Here is a 16,666-nt window from a genome sequence, read left to right as displayed (position 1 = left end):
AATTTATATCTCTGAATTTTTTCCTCAACACTGATTGTCGCATCTCAGACGACTGATTTCACTTCTAATATATATATATATATATATATATATATATATATATATATATATATATATATATATATATATATATATATATATATATATATATAGATTAATAATTAATAATATTAAAATTATATAAAGATATATTATATAATATTATAATATATAGATATAATATATTCCTACGCACCATCTTAGAGAAGAAAAAGCTCCTGCCACGTAATATATTCGATTTATTACTACGACAGCAGATACCCATTTTTTCTCATGTTCTACTGATTTATTTACTTTTACCAATTGTATCATGCAAAATACTAGAAGCCTCAATATATTTATCTGCAAATATAGTACTATCATCAGCAATCATCAGATCATATGGAGGAGTTGTAGTTTCACACTGTCAGCCACAACTGTTTATAGAAACTTTTCCCATGCCCTGTGGTCGATCATGATTGTAAAGCTTCATGGGGAACTCCTTCCATCTCTCAAGACACCCACCGTGCGACTTTTTATGCACTCTTTAAATGTTTTTGGTAGATTATACCTATAACTCAATCTTATAAGAGTTTGATATACTGTTTGATGTATTAACATTATATTCACATTCACAATATAAAAAATACTAAAATCAGCCTAAATAATGAATTAGTGACTGTTATTACTGTTATATATATTTCGTTTTCCATTACATGTACTATCGTTATAATAATTACCATCATATACCGTATACGCATTAAATCCACACCGAAATCCATATCGAAACCGAAACAAGGAACAAAACAACGGACAGTCGGCCGTATTTCAGCGCACACTTCATCAGTCAACTTCAGATTTCATTAGAATCGCAGTGAGAAACATCAAAGGCAATCATCGTCTAGAAGTTGCATTCGAGTGTACCACAAATTGGTACATAATTAGATCTGGCTATCCGTCTATTTACGGTCGCACATCAGCTTGTTTTATTTAAAATTTCATAGCAAACTTTGATCTAAAACTTAACCGATATGCTTCGGTCCTATTGTTGTTAAATATAAATATTCTTAATCCCTATCAATTATAAATAAAATGTCTCTAATGAATCACTAATTTTTCTAAATGGTTTAGAATGAATATTGATTTAGTAATTATTTAGTATAGTAGCTTATTTTCTTAGAACGTTAAATAAAACATCATTAACAAAATTAATTAAATAAATAAAATATATTGTACAGTTGAATGTCCTATGAATTCAAAGGTTCAGTTAAATATTAATTGGTTGCATGTATTTTGATCAGCGATATTTATTCATCATCAAAATTCGAAGTGTCAGTATAAACTTTTAAAAAATCTAACTTAACTCTTAAATTTCATGGTTTTGATATCTCTCTACATTACATCTGTAGTATTATTGTGTTATTTGGTGCATACAGATGCTAATCATGGACCGCTAAAAATTGAATTTTCATCATTCATTTGTTGTTTGATTTCAATAAATCTGTTGCCAAGGACTATAAAACACTTCTACACTATTATGGTGAAACTGAAACTGGAGGTATTCTAGAGATGAATCAACGATTTCCAGATTTACATACTATGAGAATCAAAAAGGACGGGCGGCTCTAAAGAAAAAGACTACCATACAAATTGTTTAAAAATTCCGTTTCGAATGTTTCACCATAATGATTTTGTTGCTTTCCATGAAAAAAAAAGAGTTTTCTATAGACTATTGTGACTGGCGATGAAAAACGAATCAACTACGACCAAGTTGAATAAAGTATTGTTGCAAAAAATACCAGCAATATCCAGCAGCAGAGGTAAAGTTATTTTCTTTCGTGACAATGTTCGGCCACAGGTTACAAGACTGCAGTAGCTCAAAAGACGTTCTGCCGCATCCAGACATAGTGCTTTATGATTTCCGCTTGTTCAGATCGATGAAGCATGGCTTCATTGATTGAATGGCTAGCAAATTGCCATGCTGCCAGAAAGACGGAAACAAATTATATTAATTATTATTACCAATATCATCAATAAATCTGTTTATAATGTCAAATTATCATGAAAAGATTCACGAAAGTATACAATGTAGTTTTATCAATTGTTTGGTCCAAGTTTTATTAAGGATGCTATTTTTATAGTACTAAGAGTTCTACCTTATCTGTAAATATGGAAATTTTGATTCTTATCGATTTAAATGGACTACTAGTCCACAGTAAATAAATAATTAGGTAATAGGTATTTAAAACGTGATCTTGACGTATCGGATATGATGAATCCATTCGAGACTACAACCGCAATCAATAAATAGTGAGACAAGAGAAACAGCGTAAAGACTAAAACAAAATTTTATTATCCAAATTAATAAAAATAAAAATTATAATTTTTGAAATTGATATTTCTGGTTCAGTATCAGAAGTTTGCAGATGCAGATGTTGAGGGAAAATTCATAGTGTAAAATATTAAATATTTTCTTAAACAAATGCTGATTACCCCTTTGGAAGGCAGTTAACAAATTCAATCGACCAAGACATCAAAACTCGCAAAGTAGTAGAGAAAACAGACAGTAGACAAAAAAATATATAACTAAAAGGCGGAATTATTTGCTCAATAGTTAGCCAATACCATCGCATTTACCCTGTTGACGGACCTGCTACCTTACTAGAGTCAGAAAAACTTCAGTGTCAAAAAATACTCATGCTAAAATGATAAGTGATCAAGTACTTAAGGAACTACCAAGATATGGAAACCTTGACAACGGTTACAATAACAATATTAATTTATTGTTTAACATATTGCAATGATTTTTTGGTATAGTCGTATGAAGTGAAGCACTGCTCAGACAGTTCAGGCCTAATATACCGGAACGAGGAGTAATTAGAAGGAGCGTGGTCTGGAGAATACAGCAGGTGGGATAGCACTTCCTATTTTAATATTTCCGAGTATGTTGTTACCGGTTTTGTAACATGTCGAAATTGTCATGCTGAAAATTAACACTATTATGTTCTCGGTAGCTATTTTTCGTGAAGTGATCGCCACAAACGCATAAATTGTAGTCGATAGCAATCGCCATTGATGGTTTCATCGAATAACACCTTTAAAAGGTCGTCTTAATTTTTTTCTGACTGTACAAAATGCCTTTTGATTTCGATGTCAATATCACCATTTTCAAAACGTTGAAACCAATGTTCACATGTTGAAATCGATAAAGCATGGTTACTCTAAGCTTTAAAGGGCATGCCATAACTTTCAGTCGCCTTTTCCTTCAAACTGAAGTAAAGAACATACTATTTTCGAAGTAAAGACACATACTTAAAAATGAGGCTTCAATATGAAGTTGGTTACAAATCTACCGTATGTGATTTAATACAGAGTAACATAATCTATTGCATATCCCCTAAAACTAATTTATAGGTCTAATAATATATTCCCTTTGCCTAATATAAAAATAAATAAAACAAAATTTCAAATATTAAATTAAAGCCAATGCAAGGAAAATACAACAAAATATCATAAACTAAACCAGACCTTATTCAATCAATATAACAACGGAAGTAACAATGATTGTGACTGATCCGCAGCAAAACTTGATGTAATTTTAACGCAAACCTATAATTTTCTCAGTGAATGTCTATCAGGACACACGCTATTTATAAATTAACGTGGTCTACAAACTGGTAACTATTCATCGGCGACAAGTTTAAAAATAAAAAATGATTTATATATTTCGACGTTTGGACAAGCTGTCATCTTAAATAGAACAGTCAGTCAAAGTCGGTACTGGTTTCGTTAACCAGGATGTCATCATCAGGAGATCGAAACCAATTCTTTGAAACTTGTCAATTTTAAAAATGTTCCTAATAGATTGGTGGAGATTTTATAGCAAAATGATACGACTTGAAGTCATTTAGTATTAACCAGTGATCATATGTCGTTTAATATTATTGGAGGCTGAAAAATAGTTTATTTCTTTTATTTCCGTCTGTTAAGAAATTATACGGTACTTTGCGAATTTCTGAATATAGGAACGAATTTCTGTCAAGAAGTCCACCAGATGTCCATCAAAATGTACTCTTGTTGTTTAAATAATTAATGCAGCAAAAAGTTATAATTTCACAAACTTATATTTTATTTTTCAGCTTAGTTATTTCTTGGGCCTTATTTCTTGAAACCTTCGATAAATTTTGGCAAAGAGGTCTTACTTATAAACTCCATAAAATATTAATGATGTTTAGAGTTAAATAAGGAGAAGCTCATCAATGAAAGAAACAAAAGAAGAAGAAAAGAAGTAAAAGGTGCTGTTCTTTAGCTACTATCCATATGACTGTTGGAGGCAATAGCCATTCTTCGCCAACCAGAAAACTGCAACACACTAATATAGTAATAATACAAATAAGCGGACCCAACCATGGAAGATAGATAGAAGAGAAGATAGAGAAGAGAGTAAATCAATGCATACTGAACTGGCCTAAAACTGTTCATAAAGTAATAAATATGAATAATACTATTATCGTATATAAGAGATTCGTAATAAGACATCAAGAAAGTCCATGTGTTAACACACTTGGATAACACTGTATTAGGCCGCAGACTCAAGAGAACCAAAACCGTTTGATCTTATGTAGTTGTGTAATGAAATGTACTAAATAGCAGAAACACTGAACAAGTATTACTAAATTTTAATAGAGACTAAATGAAGGCCAATGGATATTCCTAGATAAGTAGCTAGATTTAAGTCACTGTAGAGACACATTTTAAGTTAATCGGCAACGACTAGTAATAAAAAACTTAGCTATGAAAAGTTTTACTATTTTTTATTTCGAAAGTATAGAAAAAAAATTAGAAAGTAAGCTTTTAAATTTAATATTTTTCTCTTTCAATTAAATCAATGTGGCGCAATTATTTTTCGGTCTTGACCCCTTAGTCATTTCCTGGAAAACTCCACGCCGATCTCTGAAAGCTAAATTCTTCGAACAACGAAAAATACCGTTTGTCATAGAGCAAGTGGAAATCTAATTTGCTCTCGAATCTATTAAACGGTGACGTCAATGAAAGTTGAAAATAACGAGACTGACTCAATGTCTGACATTATTAAATTGTTTTAAAGAAAATATAGTGAATCGACATTCGCGAGAAGAAAAACATCCTTGGCCTAAAATTGGCAATGTAAATATTAGTGTCGAAATGTTGGGTCCTCCAAAATACGTACTTAATATTAAAGGAACATTTTAGACATTTCTGAGTCATGAGATAAAATAAAAGAATACATTCATTCATTAAATGTTTCAGCTCATGAATAAAAGCTTTAGTAAATTACCGTAGGAGTTATATGTTATATCGAACTGTCATTTTTAGACCAAAAGCAGTAGACAAAAGACGATATAGCAAAAACCGCAAAATAACGATTTTTATCGAACTAGGAAGTGATTACTAGGAAGTTTTTGTAATCTATTTAAACCCATAAACTCGCACTACTGTTATTTAGCAACAAAAAATACTAAAAAAGCCAATTTATGTTCAATATGGACAGAATTGTTGATAGTTAGGTAGCGATGATGACTAATGGCCAGTCAATTAATGAAAAAATCGATGAAACCCAGTATTTTATAATACTCAAAAAATATAGCAAAAAGCAATAAATTAAGGTACAATATGTAACAACATCTGCACCAGTAGCTAGATTTAGATCCCTTTGATTTCAACAACCACAAATAAACTCGGATATTTTTATACTATACTCCAACAATAAGCTCATACTATTGTCATCAAGCAACAAAAACATATTAAACAACCCAATTTATGTTCAATATGGTGAAGTTTATAGTGATGACCCAATGTTTATCAAGATGAGATCAGTCAATTATGAAAAAATTTAATAAGATATAACACATAGAAACATCCACCCCATTAACCAGATTTATATCCCTCTGACCTCTCCAACCACAAAAAAATATACCCGTAAACTCGTACTGTTGTTATCTAGCAATAAAACATATTAAATAACCCAATGTATGTTCAATATGGAGATAATTGGTGCTGTTTATAGTGATGAGTGGCTAATAACAAGTCAATTATTGAAAAAAAATCGATGAAGTTCATAAGAATATCAAGGTTTACTCACATATGCCTCAGTCTTTTACACTACACAAAAAATAGGTACGATATATTGCACTCATTATACGATATATAACATTCACCCTATTAGCTGGATTTAGATCCCTTTGACTTTCCCAACCACAAAAAGCGATTTTCGTCGAAGAAAGAGGTTACTATGAAGTTTTTGTAACATATTTAAACCCATAAACTCGTGCTACTGTTATCTGACTACAAAAGTTATTTAACAACCTAGTGTTGCCCTCTTGGTCTTACGTTTTTTTCGGATGATAATACTAAAAAAAACCGAGATCTAAGTGGGCTTTCTCCTAAACGGTTCTGGAATTTTTCAGGATAATAAAACAAACGACCGAAATCGGGAAACTTTGCCGGGAAACCGGGAAGGATGGAGTAGGGGGGGGGGGATTGAAATGGCTACGCAGCCCGCTCCATCCCGGATTAATTTATGTCGTGAATTTGTTCCGGCCGGGGCGGACTCGAAGGACAAGAAAAATTTCCCTTCGCGCCAACGAGCCTTTAACAGTAATTTCCCTCATTTTTTATTGTTATTGGGTTAGTGTGCCCGAAGGAGTGCCCACCGATCGAGATGATGCCGAGTGTGCGCTGTCTCAAAACAATCACCATGGTAACAGATTGAACCGTTTTAATGTCTATTATTCTATATTAAATTTACAATATCGAATATAAACTTTTCTCAGTTTTTGTCAGATGTTTCCAGGCAGAATAAAGAATTTTAGCAACTAAGTGTACAGCAGACAAAGGACTGGTATCAATACATCAGATACCCTGTGACACACCTGCTTGTATTTTCCTCTAGTCAGAACAGGCGTCATTTTGTAAAAAAGACTATGTCAGGATGAACAATGGAAGAACATTCATAACATTCAACACGAATATGAATAAATGATTACCAATGATTATGCAAAGATTTCAAAGATATTTAAATAATTTAGATGTTTTATTAGTTAGGAACTTAAGAGCAAAAAAAATATATACATAGTAAAGTTGCTAGTGATGATAAGTAGAAACACAATGATAATCCGAGGCAAAAAATCACATATTAAGTCCAGTATACCAGCAAAATGAAAGATCAGCAAACACAAGAAAAACTTTCAAAAACATTAAATGTTAACCAGTCAATAATTTTTAGATACTTGAAAGTCATGGGAGTTATTCAACATCGAGTAACTATAAAGGATACATATATTAGTTAAAGATATTGAGGAATAATTGTGAAAGCTCGAAATATTTCTTCAGGTCCTAAAAATTAAATAATTTTTGTATCATGGAAGTTTAAGCACAACCCTGTTTATAATATTAATGGATGAAATAATAAATATTAAATATTTTGTTAATGTTAAATAGGCAAAACAGGGCTACATGTATGTGTCGGTAAGAGTTTTTACAGATGATGTCAAAATAAAAAGTGATAGATAAGAAAACCTACAAAAAGTCCTAAAGAGACGGAATATAATACTAAGAGAATATGGAAAGAGGATGTAAAAATAGAATAACTAAAAGCTTTTGGGCAAAAGTAATGGGCGAAAGATGGAAATGAACGCCAGAAATGAATATAATATTCATTGATAAAAAGGAAATATCAAGCAAACTAAAATCGAAACGTACAAAACAACTCAGGTACCAAATTTAACATTAGGTTGAGAGACGTCAGTATTGTCAAAGAAAAATAAAAGTAACATAGAAGCACCCGAAATGAAATACTTTAGAAGAAACAGGGTTGCAATACATATGGACAGAATGAGAAATAATAAAAGGACAACCTCAATAATGTATCAATGAAAGGCAATTCAATTGGAAGAAACATAGCACTTAGATGACATCAGACGAGACTAAAGACACTATGAGAACCACCAGAAGCAGCATCATGCAGAGGGCGATCTGCACGAAGTTTAGATGAATGTACCAGAAAAGTGCTTCAGAACAGATGAAAAATTTCTATTCAAATGGAAAATGGAAGACATTTTTACATGGAGCAAGAAATGGACACTATATTGGTCACAATTCCTCAATTACGTTAGTAACTAATTCTCTCCAATTTCCATTTAATATTCAAACATATGATATAAATTATTCGACATAAAACTACAATAATTATTATTTTAAACGCCAAAACAAGCCCAAGCTATTTCGTACTAAATCAATAGAACTTATTTTCCGCCAGTTTATTTTGACAGGCGGCCATTTACAATCTTCAACTATGCGAATAAACATCTTTTATGTGCAAAATGATCCTAGCAGTTACACGAAGAGTTTTAAATCAAGCCTAATGGTTGAAACTAAAACGTATTTTGCATGTTTACTTTGTATTTTCAATGTAACATCATAATATTTGTTTGAAAATTTATTGATAGAGTTTGAACTGCCTCACATCAGATATATTTTTGTCACTTTAATTGCCAAAAAGAGTAAGACTTTGAAAATGGTGATGTCCTAACATGAATAATAATAGAAATCAAATATATTTTGTCTATAAAATTAAATTAAATTTTAAAAAAAATTAAATAAAATTAAAAATTTGTTGTATAAAATTAAGTATTTATTTTTTGTATTCAGAAACTTAGGCCTATTTAGCTCTAAAAGTCGTATTTTAGTCCCCAATAACTTGCTGTACATATATATTTTATATGAAAATAAACTCGATATAAATCCACTGGCTATCAAAAAGTATACGAAAGTAAGGTGAAAAGTTCTCGACCTGACATCTACTTGTTTACAAGGATGCATTGGCGATGTTAAGGGTGGGATGCGTTACTTGGGCTACAATTTACTAAGATATTTTCCTTAAAATCCTAACTTGACAACCTGAGACTTCCACTTGTTTTCAATCCAAAAAAATAGAAGGGCACTATACACAAACTAAATCGACACTTGATGATATAACCAGTTAAATAAGTTATAAGTTTTTATATGATAAAACTTTTATAACGAAAATAAAAAGATTGAATCAATTAATCCGTTGTATTTAATTTAATTCATTTAATGTGCTTGAGCTAAACTGATAACTCCATGTATGATTTTTTGTTGAAGGCACAATGAAAATCATTAAAGTATTAAAGGCTTGCTCCAAAAATTGCTCATATTATCCAATCCTTCTTTGTTAAGTATTTAAATTCATAAAAGAACTGGCTCTGCATATTGAGATAAATTCGTCTATATCAAGAAAGATTATGGCAGTTTAGGTTCTATAATTATAACATAAATTAATCAATTTCAGAGTAATTATTCACATAAAAAACTAACAAAAAATATTAAGAAGAAACTATACGGGGATACCAGAAAAAAACTCTGAAGAGGAAATGTGAGGTTTAGTTGAAAATTGCATGTATAGTAGAGATGTGAGCTATTCAATTCATAGTTGGCCTACTCAAGAAGGTTTTAGGTTTATTGACTTGTTTATAATGAACAAATATCCCCAGAACTAGTGTGGTACTACTAGCCTTCACGTTAAAAGTTACGGTGGAAACTTGGAATGGTCTATTTAAATGAACTAATCTAGGTATTTCCTTGTCACTCATTGTATAATACTGATTTGATACCCAGTGATTGCAATATTTCTCGACCTCAAAAAATTCTCAAATGACAGAGGTTTGGCTTGCACTACGAAGTTATTGTCGATGCTGAAGCCTAGACCAAAGACAAATTAATCTACGAAAAAGCTGTGAGGGAGTGCTGAACTGAATATGTAAAATTTGTTGTTGCATCAGATGCGTCCTAAACTTATTTAATAACGTTTAACTTTAATTATATTTGTCTTGAAATAAAAACACCTACCCAAATAAGTCGTCAATAAAAACCCAATATATAAAAGGCAACCATCTATACTACTTTATGAATTCTCTTAAAAGAAATGTTTAACATTTCCCACATTTAAATATAGATTGTATTGGATTTGAAATATTGTGTAGGCACTATAAATATTGAAATATTAGACTAAAATTAAATATGATTAATTGTAACCAATTTATAATATCAAGCCTTCCATGTCTAAGGATCATAATCGTTTATAATTGGTGAACATATTTTTACAGTCTATAATAAATATCAAATAATTCATATCATAGAATATTTTCATTTTATTTTTGTTATTCTATTGTTCTTTTGTTCGACTACGTGATCGAATTTTGGCTGATGCCCAAATCCTTCAACAACAAGAACGGAACCAAGATATAAATAACAAAACCTAGTTTATTATATGTTCCAACACTATTAAATTTAATTGGCAGCCACATTATTTATGCCCAACTAGAATTAATTGTGTATTAATGGACTCCATTTCGGATATATTAAGTAATTCATGTTATTTGTCAAATTTGTTTTTCTCTAAAAATACAGCAGGCGCGTTAATGCTGACTTAACCAAAGCAAGTGTAATTCCTGTTACTGAAATACTTACATTAACGAAGTGATTTAAGTTATGTTAAATAATAAACGTTTTATTAAAAGACAAACGAAACGAAACAAATATTTCAACAGCCATAATAATATTAATTTTGCCTTAATTGGTGAATAGTATGAATTTTATGTTTACATTAATGCAACGTTTTCATAGTTGAGTGTTTACGTTATCAAACGTGTGCTATATTACGTGAAAATTATACGAAAATATAAAATAACTCTGAATAGTACAAGTCTGTTAAGTAGTAAAAGCAAAGGTAAAGAAAGGTGTTTTCGTCCGACCAGTCATTAGACGGCTTATGTCTGACCCACAATTCATCACGCCCATGACCAGTCCTCAAAGAGAAGGATGGATTGCTTTTAAGGAGATTATAGAAACATTTTAACCAATTATAAAGACACTATAAACAAATCCTCAAAATAATGTTCAAAGCATTTCAAACTTTAGGTTGCCTAATGAGTATAAAAGTACATTTTTTCATTCCCACCACGATTACGGGCAAAATTTGGAAGAGGTGAGTGAAGAGCAAAGTGAACTATTTTACCAGGAGATTAAAAGAATGGAGACTATTGTTGGATGCTTCAGAGAGAACTTCCAGGTTTTTCCCAGAAGCGAAAATGTACAAAGGGGAGCCTCAGTGGGAAAAACAAAACGTTTTAATGTATATTAGTTATAAGTTGTACAATACTTTGAAATAGCACCAAAATAAAATATTTGCTTTTATTGATCTTGTGGAAGCAGTTATATTATTAGGTCCTACAGAGTAAAGTGCTGCAGCTAATTCATCATCATAATAATGACAAATGAAATGTTATTTCTTCAGTTCAATAAATATATCTGTCATTTACTGTTACTATTATTTATTTCAAGTTCAAGGATCAGCAACATAGGAGAAGTAATAAGCCGAAACGATCACGGTACAGGAACTTTTTCTTCTATAACACGGTGCCTGTGGAAGAGGGGAAATATTACAACCAAGACTAAAAATCGCGTCTTTCGAGCGGTAATCTTTTTGCATGACCTCGAGACTTGTACATTGCCACAGGCTGGCATCTGAAAGCTTGAGGTCACTCAAACGAGATACCCAAGGCAAATTCCGTATGTTTTCATCTCTGACCGTATTAGAAGATTGAAATGAAGTGAATTGAAGAACCAATCCAGAGATGCAGATTACCAAAATTTACACATGTCTAATATGACCTATAATATATGATATGTCTATAATGACTAATATGATAATGATGGGTCAGTTAGAAGACTGAAGAGGAGAAAACCATTTGATTTAGTACAGTAAAATTATTGGTAAAACTCAGTGCATAAAAATAGTGACACAGTTTTTAAGCCCGAAGTGGTTATCATAGAATAAGTACTTTGTAAGTTTAAAACCGTAGCAGATTAGGAAAAAAACTAATCGCATATTAGCATTAACTTAACATATTGCTATAATAGATAATAAAGAAAAATTAATAGAGAAGACCTTGATTTTCCCTCATGTCAACAGTAAGACCCACATATTTTTGTGAATTTTGGCGATTTTTGAAGAATTTCCAGAAGTTGTACGGTTACACAACCCAATTACAGTCTTCTATGTTACAATCAAGACTAAAATCTGCCACTTTAGAATGGTTACCTCTTTAATGTGTCCGTATGACCTCGAGACTTGGGCACTGTTACAGTCTAGCATGTGGAAGCTTTATGTTTCGTTTTGCTTAGCAAAATCCATATGTTTCTCACCGAAATCGTGTTAGAAATGAGGTCATTGGCTTCTTATGCGACAATCAATGCACAATTGAGGAACAAATTCAGTGAACGGTTTCCTCACACACTTCAGATGCGATATAGACCTTTTGGGTGGAAGACCGAACAAACAGCTCCAAAAAAAATGACAATGTCCGAGTGTAGAAGAGCTGGCCGCTAACAGTGGTAAGATTTAGTGAAGAATGTTCAAAGTCCTGCAACACCGACAGCGGGCAAGTTGTTTGAAAAGTAGATAACTCTCTCCAAGTGCCAGTTATATATTGATGATGATGATGGTGATTTCGATAGCGAGAATATGTTTTTTCTAGAAAAACCCGAATTTAATTTCTTCCCAGCACTATGGTAACAATTATAACAATTATAACTTGATACTAACATATCGGCTAACGAAACTCGCATAACGCTGACGATAAATCCATCAGCCAATTACCTTAAATCGAAATTTTAACACTATTAACGATTAAATCAACAAATAACACACGCACAGACACGTAGTTTAATGCACCATATGATGCGTCTGGTTCGGAGCGACCCTTCCACCTGGAGCGATAACATTTGTCGGAGCCGCCGTCCAGGTATCGCGTAACCCGCGCTCCGCGGTCGGCCCAGACATCGGGAACGCGTCTGATATCGTCGAACACGCACCGTGGGCGATAACGTCGCGACGCCCGCTCTTCCGTTCCGTCGATGGCGCTTCCACCGAATCGCAACTGGCGCTCGACGATGTCGCTCTCGGACCGGACGGCGTTCCCGTTCCAGAAACGCAGGCGCTACCGGCATACGCCGCTTCGCAGCTGACACGGTGGAAATAATGAATTATGTCATCGGCGAAGAAAAAGGCGCTCTTGTTCTTGTTCCCATCACCTGGTAGATCAATTCACGCCCAGACGTTACAAAAAACATCAATCACTATCTTTTTCCATACCTTACAAACAACAAACATGGATACTTATTAAAATTGGTAAGCTATAGCCCTTCCAATAAATTGGTCAATGAACGTCATCGAAAATTATGACACCAGCACGGTTCATTTTGTATTATCACTACATAGTATAAAACAAAGTCGCCTTTTCTGTCCCTATATCCCTATGTGCGCTTAAATCTTTAAAACTACGCAACGGATTTTGATGCGGTTTTTTTCAATAGATAGAGCGATTCAAGAGGAAGGTTTATATGTACAATACATGCATAATATACTAAGGCAACATTGCTAATTTTAGAGGTTTCTAACGTGATGTCGTAAATTAACCTATTTTTTTAGGCTTATTTAGCAATTAGCAAAAACGCTGCCTAACCCTACGAGTTAGATCAAATTAATGTACTACAGTATTGTACACCATAAGTCTACAAAAAAGTCCGCGATGGTATATGTTTATCATTTAGGGATAACCCACAATAACCATTTTTATTGTTTACTTTTTACGTGAGAAAATGGCTTATTTACGAAGCTATTTTAAGCAATACGGCATTAATCCTTATCGAATTAAGTACCTTTAATACAGTGTGCAATTAATATAGATCAATATGGTTCCTTACAGCATGTAAATTAAACAAATATTTTCGGAGATATTACAAATTTAAAATTTGCGTTTAAAAATGTGTAATGTAATAAAAATTGTATGAATTTAGATATTCCAAAGATAGCAGGAAATCTTCATAGTAAGTATAGGGGAAGAGGAATTGTTTTACTCCAAATTTAATGCGTGCAGGCCAAGGGCAGTAATGAATGAACCAAAAATACTGGATCGATTTTAATCATGTTTTCATTGAGTGACATAGGCATATATATTTTATGCCCGTGCAAAGTCGGAGCGGGCCGCTATGTTTTTATATACAACGTTCATATTTTTTCTGTAGTGTATTTAATTTAGTATCAGCATTGCACCCGTGCGAATCCGGGGCGGGTCGCTAGTTTCATTATAACACATCTAATGCATATATTATCGAATGAGTTAAACTGTAGATAATTATACAGACACAATAGTTTGAAGGTTAGGGTTGTTTTATTATAATTATATTAACTCCTTTACCCACCTCCCATGAGAAACAGTTCTAAGTTCTTTAGATAGTTATCCTGGAAGCCTACTCGACCTAATTAACAATTGTGTATCGAAGTATTTTATTTCATTTTCATTGAAGAACATATTTGCCTTTTTATGTTTAGTTGCTTCTTTCGTTTCTGTATTTCTTGTCAAATAATTTTGATATCACAGAATTTCTCCTTAGTTTCTACTGTTACTACCGTATACAATTTTTTGGTGAAATTATATCAGATTTAATCACTTCGATTTCCGTAATGAATTTGCCATATCTGCAAAACAGTTAATATTCTTTCTCTTCTCATATATTCTAACCAAATGCTCATTTATATTATGAACACAGAATACTCTACAGTATTTTTTTAACCCACAATTTGTCGTTATGGTAACTTAAATCTAGGTATATAACTAGGAGGACCCATCGGCCCTATCTCAGTCTCTGGTGAAATAATGTTTATACATGTCACTGCTGTATTTTTTATTATATGCCCCTCACTACACAACTCTACTACACAAGATCAGGTGGTTTGATTCTTTCGAGTCTGTGTCCTGCTCTGGTGGCATCCAAAAGCTGCAAATTTCAATATTCTCATGAGATCGGAGTCTTTTCTCATGCCCACTTGCAATTCTCTTGATTTCTTGACTGTGGGTATCTGAAGGTCTCGATGTAGATAATCAGTACTATAGTATTTGGGCGCGTCCACAATACCTCTCAGGACTTTGTTCTGAAAAATGTGTATTTTATTTATGTTACTCTTTGCAGAACATCCCCATAATTGAACTTCGTATGTCCATATAGGTTTCAGTATTTGCTTATATAATAGCAATTTACTATGTACTGATAATTGTGATTTTCTTCCAATTAGCCAGTACATTTTTCTATATATCAATTCCAGTTCTATTCCTTTCTTCTTTATATGTTCTTTCCAGCGAAGTGTTGCATCAAGATTAATTCCGAGATATTTGGCGTTGTTGCTATATGGAATGATAGTATTATTTAATGTTATTGATACTTGTATGGTCTGTTTATAGGTTAACTGCACATGTATAGATTTACTCTCATTAATTCTTATTTTCCAAGCTTGTGTCCAATTATTTATATTGTCACTTGCCTGTTGTAATTTTCGAGAGGCCGGGCTGTAACCTCTAGTTATTATGACTGATGTCTTAAAGAATTTTACAGACAACAGGGTCGACAAATACCAACACCAGTCGAACTTTGTAGACAGATTCGAATGTATATTCAGTAACATCATTTTGTCTCTTTTTAACTAGGAGACCTGAACTAGTAGAATGAGAAGGAAAAATCGCACCGAGTTTAAAACAAATGTCACTTTTTTACAAACTGAATTTGGAAGTATATTCGACGTAACCAACGACGTGCATTCGTTGTTTTATTGGAGGAATTATATATATACGATATTAAATATAACTGAACACAGTTTGTGACATTTTACAGAAGATGGCTTAAGCTGTACAGAATTCCACATTTATAAATTTACCTTTAATCCATATTCTCTTAATACTAATCAACGATAAATGTATATGTATTGAAAAACTAAAATTAACGAAAGACGCTATTTTGACAATCCTCTTTTTAAACAAGCTTTATATCATTAAGATAGTTTTACAGAAATCAGAATAAGTGGTAATCGGATGGAGCAAGGTCCAGACTATATGGTCGATTTATCAAAGCAAGTCCACTCTCTTTCAAATTTGCCTGATTTACTAAATATACGTTTTGCTTAAGTATCTCAACAGATATTTACAGCGATGGAGTAGGGCCACACCAAACCACTAAGGTTTGGTCAGAAGCATGTGCAAGCAAATATGAATAGATCTTTTTTAATACTATCAAAAACCTAACATCACTTTCGTTGAAGCGATACTTCCTATTGGAGTTAAAGTATAAACGCAAGTAATTATATAAATAAGTGGAGCCAGATATGGACAATAAAAGTCAACGAGACTGAATCAGTGCACCCGGAATTCACCTACAACCAAAAAGTTCATATACCAATAAAGTACCAGACAAAATACGGTTCGTACAATATTTAAATTTTTAATTAAATTATAAAATTCATGTTAAAACAAACTTGTATCTTTAATCACCTATTTTTAAAACTATATGGCAACTATTTTTCCAGCAGCAAATATTAAAATTTTATTATTTGTTATATTACTAATATATTAAATAATAAATATGTTATATTCACTGTTGCAATTTTGAGGGTACTTAATTATTTATATTTCTTTGATTTAAATTTTCAAGAACTCCCGCTATATCTTGATAAAGGATGTTTGAATAAAACCCTTCAACA

The 16,666-nt window shown here is 32.3% G+C and overlaps 1 protein-coding gene across 2 annotated transcripts in view; it reads right to left on the bottom strand.

Annotated features, from left to right (window-relative positions):
• The window catches only part of sick (sickie), a 307,284-nt gene extending 294,265 nt beyond the window's left edge, over positions 1-13,019 (bottom strand). For both annotated transcript variants that reach the window (XM_076404304.1, XM_076404305.1), the window contains exon 1: positions 12,737-13,019. The gene's annotated coding sequence lies outside the window, so the exon portion shown is untranslated. The remainder of the gene's footprint in view (positions 1-12,736) is intronic.
• Between the last annotated feature and the right edge of the window lie 3,647 nt (positions 13,020-16,666).

This window comes from Rhynchophorus ferrugineus, unplaced genomic scaffold, assembly GCF_030347505.1.
Source record: "Rhynchophorus ferrugineus isolate W39M unplaced genomic scaffold, kcgeb_rfMv2 rfM4, whole genome shotgun sequence".
In the NCBI taxonomy this organism is placed as follows: Eukaryota; Metazoa; Arthropoda; class Insecta; order Coleoptera; family Curculionidae; genus Rhynchophorus; species Rhynchophorus ferrugineus.
The sequence above is the reverse complement of the archived record's forward strand: the minus strand, read 5'-3'. Positions and strand labels throughout refer to the sequence as shown.